We start from the raw sequence: 23853 nt of genomic DNA on the forward strand, positions 1-23853 counted from the left end.
AGGCAGCTGGAAGTAGCCTCACATTCAAAGGCCTTGGCTCTCATGCAGGACTTCAACCACCTCAATATCTGCTGAAGGAACAAGACAGCAGAGCATAAGCAATTCAGGAGGTTCCTGGAGTGCATCAATGACTACTTTCTGACACAAGAAATAGCAGAGCCAATGAGGAAAGGTGCTCTGCAGGATCTCAAAGTCATAAAAAAAGAAATTAGACATTTAGGATGCCATTTTTGAAGGTAACCTTGGCTGCAGAGACAAAGAAATGGCAGATACCAGAATCCTGAGAGAAGGAAGCAGGGCAAAAAGCAAAGTCACAGCATTGGACTTCAGGAGAACAGGCTTTGGCCTCTTCAGGGATTTGTTTGAAAGACTCACATGTGACAAACCCTGGAGGAAAAAGTAGTTCAAGAAAACTGGTTGATATTTAAGAATCAACTCCTCCAAGCTCAAGAGCAGTCCATCCCAATGAGCAGCAACTCAGGCAAAATGTCTGGAGGCCTGTATATATGAACAAGTAGTTCCCAGCAAAACTCAGACAGACAAAGGGAATATACAGAGGATGAAGAAGCAGGTAACCTAGCAAGAATACAGAGGCAATGTCTGAGTGTGCAGAGGCATGGTTAGGAAAGCCAAAGTCCACTTGAAGCTGAATTTGGTGAGGAATGTCAAAGGCAACAAGGGCTTTTACAAATGAATACGTAGCAAAAGGAAGACCAGGGAAAATGTGGACCTAAATGAGGCAGGGGCCCTGGTGACATTGGATACAGGAAAGACTCAAATACTAAGTGCTTCGTCACCTCAGTCTTTATTAGTAAGACCATCGTTCAGAAATCTAAGGTCCAAGAGACCAGGAGGAAAGTCTGGATCAAGGAAGAGTTACGCTGTGTGGAAGAGGATCAAATCAGATAACAAGCAAACTGGACATGTATACCCACAGGCCCTCATGAATTCCACACATAGATGCTGAGGGAGCTGGCTGATATCAACATGAATCCACTCTTGATAAGTGAATGATCACATTAAGAGGGAGAGGTGCTTGTGAACTGCAGGAAAGCAAAAGTCACACCTATCTTGAGGAAGTTCAGGAAAGACCAAGAGAACTACAGGCCAGTAAATCTCACCTCAGTCCCTGAGAAAGTGATGGAGAAGCTAAGCCTGGAAAACATTTCCAGGAATATAAAGGACAAGGAAGTAATCAGGACACACCAGCATGAATTCACCAAGGGGAAGTCATGCTTTACCAACCTGATAACTTTCTCCAATGAAATCACTAACTTTGCAGACAAGAGAGGGCAGTCGATATTTTCATCTTTTACTTCAGTAAGGCTTTTGACAATATCTACTGTAAGATCTTCATACAGAAGCCAATGACATATGAGCAAGATGAACACCAAGGCAGATGGAAAAGTGGCTGAATGTTTGGGACCAAAAGGCTGTGCTCAGGGGAACAAAGTCTAGATGGAGTCCAGTAACTAGTAATGTACCCCAGGATTCAAAACTGGTCCAGTTTTGTTCAGCACTTTTCATCAACGATCTGGGTGATAGGGAAGAGTATCAGCAGGTTTGCTGGTAACACAAAACTGGGAGGAGTGGCTGATACACCAATGTAACAGACACTGCATCAAAGAGTGCTGTGACCATTTCTGGGCTCCCCAAGTACATGAGGGACATAGACATACGATGGACATATTACAGAGAGTCCACTGAAGAGCCTCAGTGACATGACAAGAGGCAATGGGCACACACTGAAACACCACAGGTTCCCTCTGAACATCAGGAAATGCTTCTCCACTGTGAGGGTGACTAAGCACTGGCACAGGTTGCCCAGAGAGGTTGTGGAGTCTCCCTCCTTGGAGGTACTCAGAAGCCATCCGGACATGGTCTTGGGCAACCTGCTCTGGGTGTCTTTTCTTGAGCAGGGGGCTTGGACCAGATGATCTCCAGAGGTCCCTTCTGATCTCAGCAAGTCTGGGATTTGGGGATTCCAGTGCTGCTTCTGCACCCAGACATGTTGCTAAAGACACCTTTTTCTACATACATCCCGTAAGCACACTACATGAGTGTCTGGTAGTTTTGATTAATATGTATATATATCTGGCAAGAACACCTTGATTCCAAAATAGTAAAAAGAGTTTGTCTACCTGTAGCACAGAATACAGCACTCGTCAGTTTACCAGCACAGGCTGCTGTAAGCACCTCAACATAGAGCATTCCTCACATGTTCTAAAAGGAATACTGTATTAAGCTTCATGTTAAGGCCTAGGCACTCTCAACACCCATTTCAGACTTTCCCAGGTTACTTCAGAAAGCAACGATTACTATAGACAATCAACATCAGTAAGGAAAAGTGTGGATCCTGGATAAGGAACCCTTGATTGCTGCGCCACAAATGTGGAACTCATTCCTAAAACAGGATATGCTTTCCTGAGCCTTACTACCCTTACTACAATATGCAAGACCGGCTTCTTAGAGATAACCTTTTTCTTACAATAGAAGATGAAAACATATAAATTTTCTGCAATAAAATAACGACAACACCTATGCCCCTCCAACTATGACATACAGAGCTACAAATATGTTCCTACATGTGGTAACTTTGATGGCATCCAGTTTCCATTGCAACAGTGTAAGAACACATTGCTAAAGAGAGAATTCATGGGATGTACTTGGTAACTGAGATGATGGCAAACACATGGTGAAACAGAATTTAATGCCACCGCTATTGCAGTGGAACAACCTCTAGAGGAAGGGGGGAACTGCTTCCATTCTTGTCTGTCAAAGCTATGCTTCAAGAGATATGCTTTAATATTTTAGCCAAAGGCAGATGAGATGATAGAAAAAAAAAATCCCATACATCTTGCATCCTAATTTTTTCATTACAATAATTCTACACAATGAAGAGAGTGCATATAAACCCAAATAACCTTATACTGTTATGAGATTGTAATGTACATGGCATAGAAAAGGAAAGATAGGGAGGGATTCTCTATCAAGGAGTATAGTGATAGAACAAGGATTAATAGTTTTAAACTAAAAGAGGGTATGTTTAGATTAGATATAAGGAAGAAATTCTTCACTCAGAGGGTTGTGTGGCACTGGAACATGTTGCCCAGAGAAGCTGCTGATGCCCCATCCCTGGATGTGTTCAAGGCCAGGCTGGATGGGGCTTTGGGCAACCTAGTCTGGTGGGAGGTGTCCCTGCCCATGGCAGGGGGTTGGAATTAGACAGTCTTTAAGATCCCTTCCAACAAAAGCCATTCTGTAATTCTATGATACAACACAGCCAGGAAGGAGTCAGCAGCCAGAGCAGCCACCTTTTCTGCTATGAATTAGATGGACTTTGCAAAACACTGTTTTGTGCCACTCCATATGTATAAAAAAATACCAATGAATATAAACTTGGGCAAAATAAGAGAGAAGTGAAAGCTACTTGTATCTAAGTAGACAAGAAAAGAGGGAAAAATACAGGATGAAGAACAGGAAGCTTACTGTCAGTAACGCCACCACTATATCAAGCCATTTTTATGCTTAGGCCTTCCATAAAAACTAAATGAACACCAGTGTAAGTAGTACCACTTCTGAAAATGCAGCTAAATTTCTACAGCTGTTAATATCATGTAAGAAAATGCACAATTTAAAAAATAAAATTACTTCAAAAAAAACATATCCATAACGTATTCAGCAAACGAGATTTGCTTTTTGTTATTTAATGAATTTCATTTATGTGCAAAAGGCAATCATAGGCCAAATTTGGCTTGACCAACGTATGCTTCATGAATAGTCAAAAGATGATGACAGATTTTTTAAAACCCCTTAATACATAATATGCCAACCCTGCTTTTCAGATCAAAAAAATAATTACAAGCTTCTTAGCTTGGGATAATACAAATAGTTGTTTGCAATCAAAAATGGACCATTTCTCAATTTCTGTCAAAAAGTAATTTTAAATTCCTTTTTTAATCAATGCAGTTTAGCTACTTGTAAACTTTATGCGGGGCGGGGGGGGGGGACCAAACCAAACCAAACCAAAAACAACTTTAAAGCAATATAAAACCTCTCTCCAAAAGAATAATAATCACATTGTTAAAAAGCAAGCAAGCAGGACAGTAAAACTTCGGGGAACAGGAATGTTTCCTGCAGCATTAAATAAAAAGTTAAAACTGCAAATTTCTGCTAGGCAAGAAAAAATGAAAAGAACCCCTGAAGCATTATCCATCAAGCATAAGTGAATAATGAAATAACGAATATGTCTATACCCTTGGTCCTTAATCTTACAGCAAATTATAGTATTCAAATATAGTATTTTACACATGCAGTCTGATAACACTTTCTATCTTTCTTGGAGATTTTGTGAACGACATGATATGAAACACAATGTATTTAATGAAAGGTTTCTAAGCTGATTTCCCTACAGGTTATTTTCTTTCTTTTCTCTGGAACCCATACGAAGGATATACAGCAGGGACCAGGGGCGTATATAAAAATAAACTACCAAGCGGCATCAGAGCCGATACCCCATTCCTACAGGGGCAAGTGAATTATTAGATCTGTGTCACGATTTTTTTTTTTTTTAATATGCCATTGTTCCCACTTGAGCACATTAAATTTTCCATATCTACTTTTAAACCAATATTACCTTTTTTCCCCCCATGGTCATAATGTTCAAAGTATACATTAAGCCAATCCAACAGCTTAAGTCGCACACCAGTTATATGTAAAGTAGGATAAACTATAACCTTTTGATTTTCCTCTCTATGAACTTATACTTCAGTGCCTAAAGAAAAGGGAAAAGAAGCAAAACAAATCAAGGTGCCTCATGGGAAAAAATTAGACTCATATTCATTTTAGATTTCGTCATGAACAACATTTTTTCTGACTGTGTATTCATGAAAGTACATTAAAACTGTATATAGTTTTTTTTGTGTGTGTGTGTTACAACCATTTTAACATATATAAGTCTTTCAAATCAAAGGTGAAACATTTTTGGTTTTGAAGATGTGATTGCCAATTATTTTTGCACTAGTGCACATAAACAGGAAGGACAGATTCTTAGGTATGAGTTATATATTCCTGTACAAAATAATTGTATATTCTATGAAGACTGATTCTTTTTCTAGAGAAATATACAACAACACAAGGGAAATCTTGTACCAGCAGCATAACTGAAGTGGCAAGACACAATATTAGAAAAACAGAGCTACTTTCATTACTGTGATGCTGTGTGTCAGAATGTCTCTCCTTAATGAACCTGTTTGCAATAAGACTCCGGGTGCAAAGAGGCTATTTAGAGAGCCTATTGTGTCTATAGTGAGTCCTTCAAATATCTTCCCACCATTAGACATGCCGCATTGACCAATTCTGTCCTGATTGCTGTTCTTTTTAGTATCAAGGGACATTCTTGCCCAGACAGACCGATGGATCAGAAACTGCAGTTCATAAAATGTTTACACTGTACACACATTCACACAGTGATACAAGCAACAGAGTCCCAGATCACACAGCATGTTGAATGTGCCAGTGTCATCTCAAGGCTTATGACTTTCCAATATCTACGAAAGGATTTGGGTTAAACTTTGCTTGTGCTGCCTGCCTATCATTCTAACAAAAGCCATGATTTTTTTCACCCGTTCAGAGTGTAACCAAGCCCATGGCTCACATGGGAACATTTCAGGCAAATGTTCCCTACGTCAAAAAGCCTTTTTGCTCAGTTGAGACCATCTCTTAATTGCTGACAGCAGAAAAGGACAAGACATGTCATACCATCAAAGAGCAAAAAACTTTGCTGTGAATAAACAAAACAAAAACAAGTCTTCCTAAAAGACTGTGAATTACTACTCTCAGTGACAGCAGCAAAGAACAAGGGACTTTTCTCAATAGTAATTACAGAAATAGTTTGTTACTGTGTACAGCCCTGTAAATTAGTCCCTCTGTAAGAGATTTTGTGAAGGTAAATATCAGTCTCAGAGTTCCTATCTATCAAGGCAGTGGTTTACTTGTTAGCCACTAATTAATGTGCTTTATTCTCACCTTTCATGAACTTCATGTCAAACAGGCTCTCCACAAGATACGTTTTACATTTCAACTTTTTGTGGTCTTACCCTTTTTATTTTCCTAAAGATAATTTACCTGCCACCTCCAGCTGGCTCCAAACTCCATGCGCAAGTGACACAGAGCAAATGGTATACGAAAGACCAGACTATTAGTTTACCAACCCAGCTCAAAAACTATGCACCTTATGCTTGATTTAGTATGGAATTCATCTGTGTTACCAGCTGAACACAGAAGGAATGGGGGGGAAACATAGAAGAGAGAGTTATTATTTTTTAAATGCTAAAGGTGAAGGCAAAGAATATGTGATTCAGAAACCTCTCCTCCATGTAAGATCTGGGACACTGCTTTCAGAAGTGTCTGGTGCCTAGAAATCTCAAGCAAGAAACCATCATGTTTCTAAGTTTTGCTCAAAGAACAAAGGAAACTTTTCTTGCTAAAGCCTACCTGTATAGACAGATGAGACACGGGAGGAAAATAAAAGCTTTATCCATCATATTTTGTAACTAGGAAACTGAGGCACAAGAATTAAAAATGTCAAGGAAATGCACATCACTGAAGAAATGAAGAGGTTAATTCATTAGCAGAAATTCATTTCTGCTAAGTTAGACAGAAATGTGGTATATGTACCACTAGCTACTGTTGAGAAGTTCATGAAACCCGGTATTGTGTGTTACATGACTGACCAATACATAAGGTAAAAGTAGAGTTGTTTAAAAAGCCAAACCCCAAAGCATATCATCCTTTCATTCTCCTTACCTGAATCACAATATTAATCTACAAAAGAGGTTTATGATTTTTTTTTTGAAAAAGGATGATATTTTGGTTTAATTCTTTCTTTAAATATGCACAGTTATTCCTTAAATGAATATGAGTTGAGAGGCCAATTTGGCCAACAGGCAAACTACATTACTTACATTATAGGCATGGGATAAATATGCTCAGAATTAGTGGACAACCCCTTTTGTTACACTGATGAAATTTTCTATATGCATTGTGCATCTTCTATAAAGTACAATTAAATCTTTCTAGACTTTCTGTCTATATTTTGTATGTACAAACATGTTCTTCCAGTGCTGTGCCTTCTTTACATCGAGAATACATGTCCTTCTCTCTCTCATTCCACATCTTTTCATACTGATACATTCATCTATTTTTCTGCTCACCTGGAAAGCAGGCATATCTCATGGATATACTTATACCTCTAAGGCTGCATTTATAAATGACAAATTCATAGTGAGATACTTGACCAGGCAAGCTTTTCGGTTTGGCACTGCTTTTCAGTTTGGCAGCTCTTTGGCAGCCATTCTTCCTAGGCTGAAATCCCCTAACTCATATGCTGCAATTTCATCTGAAAGAGAAGTATATCTTTCACACCAGAGGGTACCTGTGAAGTTCTGTTTTGCTCCACAGCAGACAATGGGGTCTTCAAGGACCCATAGCAAAGTGGGTTCTGCGTTGCCTCTACAGACATAGATGCTGCAGCCATCTCTCCACTGCCTTAACCATATAGAATCATAGAACCACAGAATCACAGAATGTTTTGGGTTGGAAAGGACCATACAGGCCATCCAGTTCCACCCCCCCTGCCATGGGCAGGGACACCTCTCACTAGACCAGGTTGCCCAAAGCCCCACCTAACCTGGCCTTGAACAGTTCCAGGGATGGGGCATCCACAGCTTCTCTGGGCAGTGTCTCACCACCCTCTGAGTAAATCATATCTATATAGTAACCATGCAAACCTCACTTGCAATTTTTCTTTGAGATTCCTAATAACTCCTAGGTTTTCCAAAAATTCCAGGAAAACAATGACAAATGAACATGAAATCATGCTCTAATAGATAGGATCAACAGGTATGCTGTTTATCTGGATTTGTGAGACCTGAGAAATTTACTAAATCTTAGCTAGCCCATGTTCTTTGTGGCTGCTTTAAAGTTTTCAAAGGTTTCCATTACAATTTCTCTTGAGCTTTAATTAAAACATCTCATCTAGGTCCTGAAATGTGACTTGAGACTTGTTTTTGCTTTACATGTAAGAAATGCACATACATGAACATCTTGTGAGATGAACATCCTACAACACAGGCATGCAAAACTTTATGTACAAGCTCCACTGTTTTTCTTCTCTACTCCCTTCCTCCCTCTCTCCTTTTCACACCAAACCAGGACAAGGAGCATCATTTGATCTTCACTTACGCAGACTGGAACTTTCTGAGTTCATAGAAGGGTCCTATGTAAAACATAACTTAATTTCCTCTCTAATTATCATATCAAGTTAAGTAGAAGTTCTGCAGAAATATTTAATCACAGAATTTAGATACGAATTTCCAGTTTTCATCAATTTTCCTCTTGTGTAGGTGGAGAAAAAGCAATCTTAGGCAATACACTTATGTCCTCTGCTGGAGTCATATCACCATCTCTGTTAGGAAGGTTGCCATGTTAACCAAGAAGCTGTTAAAGCAGTTTTCATTCATATCAGACACAAAAATAAAAGCAGAAACAACTTCCCCTTACCCCACCAAACAGCCAAATTAACTTAAGCCTGGATAATTTTGCCTGAGCTGAATGTGAGAGCATTCACACAGATTGTTCCAAAAGCTACCGGGTAGAAGAATGACAAGTAACCTCTTCCACTTACAGAGACAGATGACATCTGTCCAGAGTTGTAATTCTTAGAAATAAAGCATGTATCTGATACGGCTGAGGCATCACATCACGTCTTTCTTTTATTACACCTGATGGTCAAAGGCACTTTTTATGATTGGGTAGAACCTGTCTGTCATAGCATCTTTTGACTGCTAGATCTGAAGTGCCACCTTGGCATCACAAAAAAAAAATAAAAATCTACAAGCTGAATGAATGGGTCACAGCTCTTCCTCACAGAAATTCAAAATTGTTATGTCTTTTCTATGTATTCACACCCAGTAGAAAATGCATTCTTTTTGGTAAACTCTAACTCAGCCAAATTAAATTGTGTAAGTTTTTAGAGGAATAGGAAACTGATAATAAATAAGCAAAGAAAATACTTGTAATGAGTACATCACTGGGAAGTTAAATACAACCAGAAATCAAGTAATACATACTGCAATAACTTAAGTATAGAACAAGCAAATAAACAGATGGAAGGTGCAATTAAGGGAGACAATTAGTATTAAATTATGCCATATTTTCTTAACTTGGTTTCCAAAGATCAAATTCAGATGTTGTGTGTACTCATAGTCTTTGGAAGAATAAATAAAACATTCTGCACATTGCACTCCATAAATCTCATACTTAGCTTGCCATACAAATTAAATCCAAACACAAACATATTTGTAAAACATTCTCCTTTCCCACAAAGCAATCATACAACCAAACCAATCAACATGTTAAAATTATGAACGTCAATGCTTTAGTTTCAAATTCAAATTATTAAGCAAAGATTTCATTAGTGAAAATGAACTATAACTGGCTCTTGTGTATAAGAATGTCTGAAAAATATCCATGAAACTGGGTCTGCCTATACATTAAAGTTATTATAGATAGTGGTTTGTAAATCAGCTGATGGGACTCTTGATACTTGTTGTTACTGCTTTCCCCATGGTAAAACCCGTCAAATTTCTACAAGTATTGCTTCCTGAAGATAGCTAAAGTCTTGCTGAAGGTCTCTGGATTTGGTATCAAGAGATTTTTCTAACCAACTAATCTCAAAAAGCAGGCAACTATCTTCATTTTGCACAGCTTCTCCATGTCCTTCTTTCTGGTTTATTTGCTTAGTACCTATAGAGATCAAAAGCAAGCTTATTTATCAGATCTTAGTTATTTTAAAAGTATTTTTAATTCCATTATTTAAAGCATTTTTTTTTTCCTTGAATGAAAGGACATTAGTCCTTTCACGTGATACTGTGAGATCTACCAGGGCAGAAATACATGTCTCCAGATACAGAATGAATTTTCCTGAACTGGTGCTTTCTAAGATAACAGGTTCTGAAGTATATATAGTTCAAACTCCTGTCTTGCTTTTCACACCTGTATCAATTCAGGTTATAAAACAGCAAAATTACATAAATTGAATCAGAGTCCAAGCCAGAATATAAGGTTTGCAAGACTTTTTCTGAAACAGGATCAAACACTACAGAAGAATAATTGCAAGACATACTTTTGACAGTCTGTTAGCTTTTGTAAATGAATGCAGCTCTGTTGATTTCAGTGCATCCACTGTGATTTACATCAGCTACTACCTATTCCTTTGAGAAACTCAAGGATAACATAATCAGCCAAATTCATTTATAACTTAAACATATAAAAATACATTTCACTATCTAAGGCTCCACTTCTCCTCTTCTCAAAAACCTAGGAAAAAAATAGACTTTACAGCATACATGAAAACTTATGAAATGCATACTCTGGACAACAGAAGAGGGAAGTAAACCACAGAGTAAACAATTTTCACTTTCACCTTTCAGAATCTTGCAATACTCCATTATTTATTGCAGTTTTATTCCAAGACAAAAACTATACAGTAGTTCACATCAAGGTTCCTGGCTAGGTTGGATTACCTGCGATGAGGCTGAGAGGTAAGAAGGAATGATTTGTTGCCCGGCCACATTTCTGCACCTTATGATGGATATGAAGTATGTCTCAGCCATTAAAAGAAATGGAGAATAGTATTTTGTTTTGTTTTGTTTTTAAAGATGTTATGAGAAAAAAAAAAAAAGAGAGAGAGAGAGAGAGAATTCTTTCCACTCAGGGAAAAAAAAAAAAAAGGAATACACTTTTTCAACATTCACAATGTATTTCTGCAAAGAATGTCATCACTAAACAAGAACTCGACACTGTGGGACTTGATAACATATTATTAAAGAGCAGGTGTCTCCTTTACACAGCAGTGGGCCTTTTTGCCCAGTCCACTACCATTTAGAACAGTTTTATTTTCTTTCCATCTAATTTAACAGATGTCTCATGTACTACACCGTCTCAGCTATCTAGCCCATATAATTTATGACTCCCAGACAACATAAACACTTTAGTAACAGCACAAAGACTGACTTTTTAACTGAGAGCTTGTCTATACATTCAGCTATTCAGGAATTAAAATTCAAGGACAGTATTGCAAAAGAACTGTTCTTGAATGATTCCATTCTTTCTGTGGAGATACTTGCTCTGGAAATGGGTAGTCATTCAGAAGTATTTATTTCTGTAATACCAAGTGTTATTACCTTATGTAAAAGAGGTACTCCTAATTCACACCTCACTAAACCAGATAAACTTTTAGGTATAGGCAAACCAGTAAACACAGCATCTTAAATACCTTCTGTAAAGGCAGATTATGCTACAGCACAAAGGTTTTGCACAAAACCAATCTGGAAGAATACCTTCATGCACAGGAAGAAAAATCTGAATGAGAACACGTAAAATTTTAAATGTAAAAAAAAAAAAAAAAAAAAGAGTAGGGGGGAACAAGAAATAATATTTAAGATTTTTATGGAAATATTTTATCATCATAGAAACAAAAGAAATATTCTTGCATTGATAGCTACCCTGCTCAGAAAGCCGTTTTGCTGAAGTGACAGCAAGTATAAAATAGATTTTGACAGACAGACAGAAAGTAGTAATGGATTTGAAGACAATGCTCTGAAACTTGTTGAACCAGAGCAACTCCCATATCATTAAGGGAGATTTTCAGTTTGAAAACAACTTGCCACTGCAATATATCCATCAGCTGTGAGGCTATCTTGACATAGAACACCGCGACAGAGAGTTGCACAATTATACAGGGCTGAAGCCTCATTTCTACATAGAACTGTAAGAATTCTAAGGTAGATGGAAAATGAAGCTTCTTTGCTTCAAACACTTATTTTTGAACTCCTAACAAACCTTTGGTTATGTCACACTGAACTGTGCTATATCTTGTTTATTTGTGTCTTTTTTTCTTCCACAGACCCATATACAGACAAGGATTAATTAATTTGTTTATTTTTAATCTCCAACCTGCTGAATGAGAATGATGAAGATTATTTGAATTAAATGACTCTGAAATGGGAGACTGCTCCATTTAACAATTGCAGTCTCAAGAATAGGCCTGAGCATGGTCGTGGCAACTGGCTATACGTGGCCTTGGACAAGATGGGGTCCTTTCCAACCCGAGCCATTCTGTCATTCTGAGAATAGTTTCCTTAGGTCTGAAAAAAAATTGCTTCATTGTCCAATGAGGTACATGACTGATTACATAGATTTATAACTGTAATGAAATGGCATGCCATACTTTCAGCTACCTACTGGTGAGGATGTTTCTTTATAGCACAAAACCTCTCTCTAATTTCCTGATGTAGTAAAAGACACAGTGATCAGGATGGCTGAATTTCTGTGCTTTCAGAAGAAAACTTTTCTGAACCAGGCAACTGGGAGGGAAGGGGTTGGCTTTCATTCATTTTGATTACATTTTTCATTCATGTAACACATGAGAGATAAGCCCCTTTTTTTGTACAGTAAAAAAATAAAACATCAAGTGAACACTGGCTGCTATTCTGGATGAGTTGTCTTACTGGGCTAAAAGTAATAATGGTAACAAAACCAAGAAATTCTTCTCAAGTAGTATCCACCATTCATGAGTATGTCCCATGAAGGGAAAAAACAACCCACAGAGGCATGAGAAAGATCTGAATAGAGAACGTGGCACCATAGAACCTCAGGCAGGCAGAAATTATGGGTATAATTTGACCTAAGTGTCCCCCAAAAGAAACATCAAATTCAAATATTATCATGCAGGAAGAATAATACCAGTGACTGACTAAAAAGCTCCATCTATTTCTGCATGGCTAGTAAAACACTGTAATTGATCCAGATTTTTCAAGCCCTGACATAGGACATATTCTTTTCATTGAACTGTCAGGTCACCCTCAGAGTCTTCCTTAAATCAAAAAGTGGCACTTATGTTGAGCCTCTGCTCTCTATCAAAACAAACACACATATATTTTAAATCACATTCTCACTGACCTGTCTCTCAAAAGATGAAATATCAACTATATGAGCTTCATGCTACTCTCAGATGCACCGTAAGATGTGTTTTTAAAAGAAATTAGCCCTTCGCTGATTTCACTAGGGAGCTTCAAAGGGATCACAATCTGCAAAGCCCAAAGATGTGCTCTGCAGTGACCAAGTTCAGATCCATGTAGCTATAGTAAGTGCTAGTTACACAAAATTTTATATTATCTAATACTACTTGAAGAATTTAGTAAACCAAATTTGCTATTGTACTGTGCAATGCAAAAGGAGCTATACTTTACAGTATATTTTTAGTGATCTGTAAGTGTTGTAGTTAGTGGATTGTAGACATAATATCTGGAATATTACAACTGTACAGAATCTTTAATTCACAACAATTGTGTGGTGTGGGTTTGTTTTTTTTTTTTGATTCCTACAGTAAATCATTTCATAAGATACACTATCACATAACACACATTTAGCTACAGATATACACAATAATATCTTACAGTAGTGCAAATTTACAAATGAAATAACAGCATCTTGCATTATCAACATTCTAAATTCTAAGATAACATTTTCAGAGGAAAATGTGTTTTACAGAAGAAAACAACTACAGTACGTTTTTCATTTGTTTGCTGCAAAAGCTACTAATTCGACAACTATGTTGATTTCAGTAAAGAAACACGAACAATTATCTTAATTCACTATACAGGCATAACAAAACACAATAATTTAGTTTTATTATAACACCATTTAAATTACTATTTTCTCCTGAGTTGCCCATCAGCAAACCCAAATAAAAAATAACACACAAATCAAAGTTGCTTGACCAAATCTTATGTCTTGTCAAGATCCCAATTCCATTTATACTATTGCAGCATTTAAAGTCCTCAATCACAGTCTCAGTACAACAGGCAGTGTAGAAAATGTAAATGAAAATCAATTCTAAATTAAGTAAGCATCACTCCAGCTTAAAAGACATAAAAAGCAGTGTAACTGGATCACTGGAATTTCCCTCTGTATAAAAGGAATTTCCATGCGTATGGCAGAATTAGCTCAGTAGTACTGTACTATGCTCTTCAAAGCCTCAGGCGTGGGAGGGGTGGTTCAGGAAATACGAGTGTTGTCATGGACGGCTGAAGGCCAGCGTAAACTAACCCTTCACATCACTCTGAAGACCAAACTGGCCCAGGACAGACCAAGAATCAAAAGGCAGACAAGTGTCCTCTTTTAGTCTCCACTCCCATATTTGCACTGACCTTACTCAGACTGCAGCAACAATGCTTTGCATTGCCCAGTTGCCCCACAGTTTCAGAAAGAAAAAATATCTCCACAGAATACATTCAATTCTTACATCATAATTCAAGAGAAGAAGGATATAAAGAGTAACATACCAGTGAGAAATTTTAAAATGACAGGTTTCTAAGGACAAAAGAAATAGTAGGTGACCTAAGTCAAGAATTAACTTTAAAGGAACAACGCGTGGAAAAAGAATTGACTTGTTTCAAAGATGTACTAACAAATGTCTAATGGAACAGCATCCTTTTTAAGGAGACAAAAATCCCAAGATGACTAAATGGCAAAAGTAAAGAGGCAACAGAAGAAATATTGATGAAAAATGGGGTGTAGATGCAACTAAAACCATCAAGAAGAAATGATTTAAAGGAAAAATACATGTTGGGAGCTAGACTGAGTAAAAAAAGAAAATTACACAGGAGAAAAGCAGAGTATCAGAGGGGACAGCAAGCAATATAGTGAAGAATAATAAGGCTTTCTACAAATACATAAAAGGAAAGAAGACAGTAAAGGATAAAATGAACGCATTAAAGTATAAAACAGATACTTAGATACAGGATGATGCAAGGTTGATGGTGGGATTAAACACCTCCTTCACAAGCATAATTCTCTCCAGAAAATGTGAAGAAAATATAAGGAAACATGAGGCTAACACTGGTTTCCCAGATCAATTAAGTAGCAACATGCTGTTCTTACAGCTCACTGCAAGTTTGTAAGGACAAATGTAAGTGAATATACAGTTCCACATTGGAATCATCTGGTGCAGTATGAACTGAGAACTCATCATTTCCTCTGTCTCTTATTTGGGGTTTCACTTTAATTAGACACAGATCTGTCAACTGCAAGTAGCCTATATTGTGATTATTTTTAGTAAGAAACATAATTTTAACTGTATTTCAAGCAGGATGGGACATAACACAGAAGAGATGACACCAATTTGGTATTAAAGTATATTCATTGGAAACACCTCAGTAATTAAAATTTGACAAATTTCTCAAAGAATATCTAAAATAATAAATGAACAGACTTCAAGGAGCATATATAAAGAGACTTCAGAAAATACATTTCAAAAATATTGATAGGTTAATCACTCAACAGGAAAGAGTAACTTCATTCAGGTGGTAAAGCAAACAAAACAATAGCTACTTAAAAGGGACAGTGAATGTCATTCCTGGCAGCTTTTTGAGAAAAAGCAACAACTAAGGTTCCACAGTTCACACAATGAAGTCAATTTACCCATATTTTAAAGAGGTCTTCCAGAAGTAATACAAATTAACACTAAATCTCACACATTCAGAAAGATTAAAATACCAGTGTTTTGTTGATCAAGACCTGTGTGCTCCCTGGATCTGCTTGATACACTTTCAAAAGTGTATTCATAAAGAGGCAGTAACAAAATATATAGAAGACAGACAGAAAATCAACTGAAAGACAACGTTAATGAGGAGACATCTGTCCAAGCAACAAGTCATGACTGTATGTATGAAGGTTGTATAGAAATTTCCCATGAATCCCACCAGAAGGCTGAAGTGACATCCTTAGGTAAGTTTTGGCAAAACTATCCCAAGCTCCTGTCCCAACTTCTTAAAAGGAAATGGGGATGATGATTATAGGATCATGGAATATCCCAAGTTGAAAGGGACCCACAAGGATCATCGAGTCCAACTCCAGGCTCCACACAGGACCACCCAAAAATCAGACCAAGTATCTGAAAGCATTGTCCAAACACTTCTTGAACTCCAGCAGGCTCACTGCTATGCCCACTACCCTGGGGAGCCTGTCCCGGTGCCCGACCACCCTCTGGGTGCAGAACCTTTCCCTAACCCCCAGCCTGACCCTCCCCTGTCCCAGCCCCATGCCGTTCCCTCGGGTCCTGTCACTGTCCCCAGAGAGCAGAGCTCAGCGCCTGCCCCTCCGCTCCCCTCGTGAGGGAGCTGCAGGCCGCCATGAGGCCTCCCCTCAGCCTGCTCTGCTCTGGGCTGAGCAAACCAAGGGACCTCAGCTGCTCCTCATATGTCTTGCCCTCTAGATCTGTCACCATCTTTGTAGCCCTCCTTTGAACATTTTCTAGTAGTTTTATGTCATTCTGCTCACCTTGCCAGCCCCAATAGGTCTCTGAGATGTCAGCATTAGAAAGGTGCCACACTGACTTGGAAGCACCAAATTTCTTACTTCTCTGAGATCAGAAAAGCAGCCAGCAGTCCACTGGAGACAGAGGGGTTCATAAGGCAGAGCAAGGCTAATGAGGAAGCAAGGTTGGATACAATGCAAGGAAAGATAATAGTGGAATAAAGTGGAGGACAAAATGGGTAAGAGGAACTGGATATAAAACAGTGGAAGGCACAGTAGGCTATGTAACAGCAAAGGAAAATGAAGAGAAAGGACAGGAGCACAGACAAGATACACAGCATATTTCAATTACTAATGTTACTTCTTAGTGGTTTCAATACCAAATACTCTGATAAACCCAAAATTAGGTGATTGAGAGGAGAAGACAAAATGAAAACATTCTTTTGCTTCACTGGGATTGCAGATGAAAGCAAGGAGCAATCTCTACATTCAAAACATTGAGTACATTTACATCTTCTGAGAGAAGGAAAAACATTTAACTATTTTTAAAACAATTCTTCTGTGTTTGGTATGTATCAAATTCCACTGAATAACAAAAAATGGGACATTAAAGTTATAGACAGGCAAAAAGACAAACTGAGACAAATTTTTACAAAGGAAAAGGCGAAAAATGCAAAGAATGGATATTTAAAGGGGATGAGACAAAAACTAATTTAAAAATGGGTTCCATTATTATTCTTTCCTGAAAGAACACAGAAAATATGAATACATGCAAGATGTTTATACAAATGTTAGTGGCACACAGCTTTTCCTTTAGTGATGAAGACTGAGCAAGTTGCACACAACTGTTTGTAATAGAGCGAGATCACTGTAGCCTGACTCGTACCTTCCTGGCAGTCACCTGCTGTGCCGGGAAGAACTTTGGGTGTGGGGCTGGGCCTGACCCGTGCAGCAGCTGGGGAGCACCGAGGGGCTGCCCGCAGCTGGCCTCGGACGGTTCCAGCCAGCTCTGCACTCACACGAGAGTGTGGGGCACCTCTGTGGGGACGTGGGGATAGAGGTGACAACTACTGTAAAGAGAGACGATGATGGAAGAGAAGAGACACTTTAACAGAGCTTGAGCAAAAAGGCACCTGAGTGCGGCCGGAGAAAAGAGATTCCTAAGCAAGGACAAGACCAAGAGGCACCCAAGATGGTGCTGGAGCATGGAGATGCCTGAGCAGGGGCTGAAGGGGGACACAGAAGGAGGTACACCTCTGAGGGGACTGCCACCTGTGGAGGAGCCCAGACTGGAGCTGCCAACTAACAATCAGAGAATCATAGAACGGTTTGGGTTGGAAGGGACCTTAAAGATCATCTAGTCCAATCCCTCTGCCATGGGCAGGGACACCTCCCACTAAGTTAGGTTCTGACTTGTGTTCCTCACAACCTCATTGAGCAGCAGTCTGCTACTTTCATATCAGCAAATAACTCATCCCTGGGGATGATGTTCATTGAAGTGGCACCACGCTGGTACCATTCTCCTATTGGGGTAGTGAAGACAAGCCAGTCTCATACACAGAAATAAGGAGCTGCAAAAGTAAAGGAACCACTACACAATGAACCCAGTCTCCAGCACCACCATCATATCAGCTCTGACTGTAATGTGAGGGAACTGGAGACCAGTTGGTGTCCAGACGGAAGCTGTAGCATTTTTCTCTAAGTGTTTAATGGCTTGTCTTTGTTTCTCAGTACCAGAGTTGTAAGTAAAATATAATGTTAATCATCAATAAACTAAGTAAAATTCCACAAATTGAGATTGTTTCTTTAGGCCCACAGCACATGGCTACCAAAAAGCAATCAAACAAAAATATCATCAAGAATGTGAAATATTGACAATTCTGTTATTCATCCAGATATAACCACATACTCTATTACTAGTATGAAGACAGAATTCCTGCTATAAAATGAAGTGTGCAATTATAACTGTAGTTTGCTAAAGGGTTTTCAAGGACTAAAACTAAGGAGACCTTCAGAGTATTTTGTCCTAACATGCCATGGAGTAACCTTCACACATCATAACATTAGATGGGAAAACAGTGGTGAAAAAGAAAAATAAATTTAGCAATAGAAACATCATTGCATTGCTGTGTATTGCTGTATAGTAATAATTTTCCCAGGTCAAATACACGGAATAGATAGTCACGTGCATCCTGAGCAAAAATCAAGTTCCACCTAATCTTCCATTAGTGACTAGTAAAACCATGATCAATACAAAAATTCATGCTCAGTATAACTACACTAGGTACAGTTGCATTATGTCAGAAATCAAGTTGCACTCTTTAGTATATACTAAAGTAGTAGATATGTACTTACTTTTTTACAGTAAGAGTCAATGTGGTTTGTATTAACCTTCATTTCTTCATCATATTTGGTTGTCTATCCTATTGCTTTTCATGCAGCAATAAGTAATATAGACTATGAAGCAATTATCGATCATCTTATGGAAAGCAATATTCAAAGTGAAAAGTGATGTTGCAGATACTTTGGTACATCTTTTTACTCCATATCAATATTTTTTAATCAATATCACCTAAATCAGTATTATCTGCTTGTAACATTTGGTTACTTTAGAAATACATACATACGTATGTGTACATCCAATAACATAATAACATTGCTACGGGCACTAATATTCATATATACACACAATCTCTCATAAATGTGCATGCACATACACATAGGATGAGTATTACACCAGTTGGATGCACACCACTCTAAAGGAAATGCGAGAATACTAAAGTGAAGCGGATGACTGAACAAGAAAATAAACTGAAGAGGGCATAAGAATGAGGCATGGTTTGAGTTCAAATATCCAGCTTGTTCCTTCTCCATTACTGGTCCACTCTGCTGCTGAAATAGGCCATTATCTGCTTCCGAGTACTGACACAGATGCCCACTGTCTTCCACTACTCCCTTCTTTCATATCCAGTGATTTCTTTACAAAGGCATAGGAACAGATTGTGAAGATGTCAAGAAACCTTACCCCTAACATTGCTAAAGACTACGGTCAGCAGGAGCAGTTTAGTTTCCCTGTTTGTAATGACAACACAGAAAAGACTTCAGCTGGAGATGAAATCTAACAGAGAACCGTATATAATGTTTATACTAACCTTATATAATTATATATTTTTATCACAACCTCATTTACTTCAATATATTTTGCTAGCCTAAAAGGCATGGAAAAAGGTGTCACCTCTCAGATTATTCCCTGTGCAAAATGGCCACCATCTGTCATCATAATCAATGGCTGCCATTTCTCTAGAGTTAACTGGCATGTGAAAATGAGGCTAGGCTATCTTTCATAAAGCTGATTACTTTCTCCAATTATTTTCTAACTGAAGCAAAATGAAAACCACTGCTTCTCTATGGCTCAGAGACATGGCGAGATACTATTAAGACAAAAAAACAGTGAAGATTTGCATGTGCAAAATGAGAATAGGATGCAGGTTTATAATATTAAACACAGGAGTTTAGAGGATTGTTCCATGTTTGTCATATTGCTTACTCACATCAGCAGTAGCATGTCACAAGCTTTGGCCTGAACCTTAGCTGCCCATCAACGATTTTGTGCCTGCACTGCCTCAGACCCTAGTACCCCATTTCCATTTTCAGAGATACGTACTCTCCATACATTCTGACTGAAGTAAAGTAAAGCTATTTGCATATTTCATTCTCTAATAATTTCATTGTTTCCTAATATGAGGATCAATCATGCTGGCCTGAAGGTTACTACATTTATTTTCTATGCCTAGATATTACAAAAGCATATGTAAGTTCTAGTATCTTAAATCAGAAAAGTGAGCAACAATTTATATTTGAGTCATCAATTATGGCAGCATAACTTCAGACGATGGCAGCATGCCTCTGTTTGCACAACCATCAGTACTCAATAAAATTGACTGGAAATAGCTTATAACTGTGATACAATCTTCAGAATACAGAATCATTCACATACATGTCATGAGTAAACCTGAATTCCTGTATGTAAGTATGTGACCAAAGCCACAGATATATACGTGTTAATCCAAATTTAAAACTTGTTAGCCATTTATCCCTTCTCTTAAGTATCAAAGTTTCAAAATGTGCATCATTATGTCAAGACTTCTTAAACAGCTATGTATAAAAAACAAGCAAAACCCCTTCTTACTAGAGGTCTATCAGATTGTACCTCCACAATAACCTATTCTACTAAGTCTTATAAAAATTAAACTGCATCTGTATAAAGGCATTGTCCACAAAGCTATAAAATGACAACAGTGTTATCTTCAACATATCATCTCCTAAAAATTCATCAGTGTTACAAATACACAGCTATAATTGTAGTGGTGAGTCATGACAATATGAAATGAGTAGTGTAGTAATTTCTCTGCAGATCAGATAGATGCATGAAAGGATGTTGTAAATAGAAACGGCATTTCTGTACAGCCTACTGCTGGGTAAACACAGTTCTAAAAATCTGCCAGTGTGATTTTCCAGTGCCAATGTAATCCCACTCCTCACACCATAGTGATTTTACACGCCCTGTGGCCCCTCAAGCACCCACTCACCATAGTGATTTTACATGCCCTGTGGCCCCTCAAGCACCCACTCTAGTACATACAGGAAATATAGTCAAAAAAATTTTTTGTAAGTTTTATTTTCATCATGTGCTTTAGATATGTGTCTAGTGAAAGAAAGGAAGTGGATTTATGTAAACTAAAATACAGAAATGGTTCTACTATTATAGATTTTAGAAGTTGCAGAAGGAGATAATAGCTGTGAAAAATAGTTTGGATGCGCATAGCACACCACAAAGAGTAGATTATATAAATCATTCTGAAATAATGTAGCTAGAAGTGACCTGATCAGCTGGAGGTGATTCCAAAACCAGGTCTCTACTTGCCAGCACACTTCAGATCTACATAGTGTCCTTGCTAATCAGATCATTATGATATTCCATATATTTTTCAATTAACCTGTCTACATGCCGTCATGTTAGGTGTTGCACACAAGGTGTAGGGAGAACCTTAAACAACTTTTCTGACCTATAACACTCCATTTCTTTTAATAACAGTCTCCTTCTTCTTTAGGATATATGTGAACTAAATTCTGCTTGCCCAGTGATAACTGCAGCCACTACTGTTGTGAAGGAGAATGAGACAGACAGACAGACAAAACCCTGTACACATCTTCCCCATTCAGTGTCTTCTACTTTTTGAAGGTATTTGCTAGGTGTTAATCACTAATAGCATTTTCTCTTAGACAGAGCCACTGAGACCTTTACACAGCTACATGGAGGGACAGAAGCCTCTGAAGTAACTGTAGCTGCAAGAGTTGGCCAAAGCAGAGTAAATAACCAGAAAGAGCTTACACTTCAGTGGTCGGTGAACTAATTTCATGATCTTAGTCCTTCAGGTACCTAGTGGACAAGGCTTAACATCACTAGAACTTGCACACAGGTCAACAATATCAAAATAAGATTAAAGAACACAGGTATACCTTTCTCCCATAATCTATAAGCAAATCTTTTTTTTTTTTTTTCTACAAGTACTATTTATTCTCTCAATCTCTGTCTTACTAGGAACATATGCTAGAATCTTCCCTGCCTAAATTTTTACCACACATCACAGAAGCAGTAAATACAAACCATTTATTACAAGGAACAATAAACAACTGAATGGCCAGAAGGAGAATGAAACTAATCCTTCTCTCCTCTCCCAAAGTATCTGTCCTCTCTTTTACAGGGTTATCATGTAGTGGGGAAAGAGGCAGGGGAAGCATTTCTGCATTCTTGGGTCACTTCACTAGCAGCAGATAGGCTTGAGAGATTTTTGTTTGTTACTTTCACGACCACCAATGTTATCTGAAGATTATTAACTCTGATTCTTTTGGTTCTGTGAAGACTGTAGTACACAAATGCTGGTATTTGTATTTTAAGTTGTTGATTACTCTTAATTGATTACAGAGCAAGAATCACATTGATCTCAACACTCCCTTCAGGGGCTTGTGAAGCCACAAGGAAGAAAGAGGAACTTGAACAGGCAGCAACGACAAAGAGAAGCACATAGCTCTAGACAGACTCAGGGCAAACTTGTAAATGCTGAGGGGCTTAAAGAACAGATGTCAAACAAGTCAGTGGACCAGGGCAGCTAATTTTTCCCTTGAATTCAGTGCCTGTCCGTCTTGCTTGGGCAGTTTTTGGAGAAACACCCAAGGAAGTTCTGAATGTACTCCTTCCAATCTTGAAAACATTATACTTGCCTTTGCACAGCAATTCTATTCTAATATGTCTTGTCACAGTGGGATTAAGCAGCTGGACATAGACCATGCAATACAGCATGGAAGCTACATCACTTCTGATAGCTGTCTGATCTAGTCACTCAGAATTACTACACAACCCTGCATTGTACTATATAGGATACGTTAGCTACTGATCAAGCTACTGTAGCCTATATGGTTAAAAAAAACAACAGATTCATTAAAGAGAATCTTTCACCTGTAAATTACATTCCTGAACCCATTCAGATTAATTGTTTTCTTTATTATAGCGTGAGTTTGAAGTGACTGACTTAAGGAAGAAAATTTTAGTTTCACAGGCCAAACAGCAATCTTAAGAGGGCATGCTCATTTGATCCACGTTTCTTGCCTTGCTCAAGGAGAGAGCTACTCACTTTGTTTGTAGATGGTGGTAGCACAGGTACCTAATGAAACAGACATGGTTATACTGACCCACATACAAAACGTAAGGAGTATATGTTACCTTCTGTATAAGTAAGACATAATTACAAGTCACTTCTTTGTTTTTAGTGTATGTACTTGTTCTCCCAAGCTTAAATGAGAAATAAGACAACAACCATGAATCTCAATGCCAACCCAGAAGAATCCAAACCACTCACCTTGCCTTTGAAAAATAAATGTTATCACCTTCCCATATCAAGAAAGAAATCTGGAAGTTAGATGAACCTCTGGATTTTAATTTTCATCTAAAAGCTTGATACGATTTTTTGTTTGTTTGTTTGACAGCTGCTTGCATATATACATGGTCAAGTGAACCCAGGTCACTTTAATTCTGTCCCTGCATTAGGACATTTCAAAGTGTACAGTCACTCAGCTGGGCATTTTGTCTGTAATTCATTCCTCTCCTTAGCCTAGAGACAGTTCACTGTCATAATTAACACCCTGACTAACATTAAACAACTACCTGGAGGCACTGTAGCCTACAAAGCACAAATTGAATGAACACCAGGCAGAAATGCCCTCGAGCTTTAACATAAATTGATTTAGCTAAACTGGTGAAAGGTAAGCATGAACCCTCGTGTTGGTTTAAGGGTAAGAGTGGTTTAGCTTGCACATTTAGGCTTATAAGCACAACACACAAGCCTGCACTGTGTGAGTGTAGATACAGAAATTTTGTATTAGTCTACAGCATAATCTCTTTAGTTCTGTGGTTTC

The 23853-nt window shown here is 38.1% G+C and overlaps 1 protein-coding gene across 6 annotated transcripts in view; it reads right to left on the reverse strand.

Moving 5' to 3' along the window:
- Nucleotides 1-23853, reverse strand: part of BNC2 (basonuclin zinc finger protein 2) — a 344959-nt gene that overhangs the window by 267569 nt on the left and 53537 nt on the right. The gene's annotated exons all lie outside the window — the stretch shown is intronic.

This window comes from Anser brachyrhynchus (genome assembly GCF_964034855.1).
Source record: "Anser brachyrhynchus genome assembly, chromosome: Z".
Lineage (NCBI taxonomy): Eukaryota > Metazoa > Chordata > Aves > Anseriformes > Anatidae > Anser > Anser brachyrhynchus.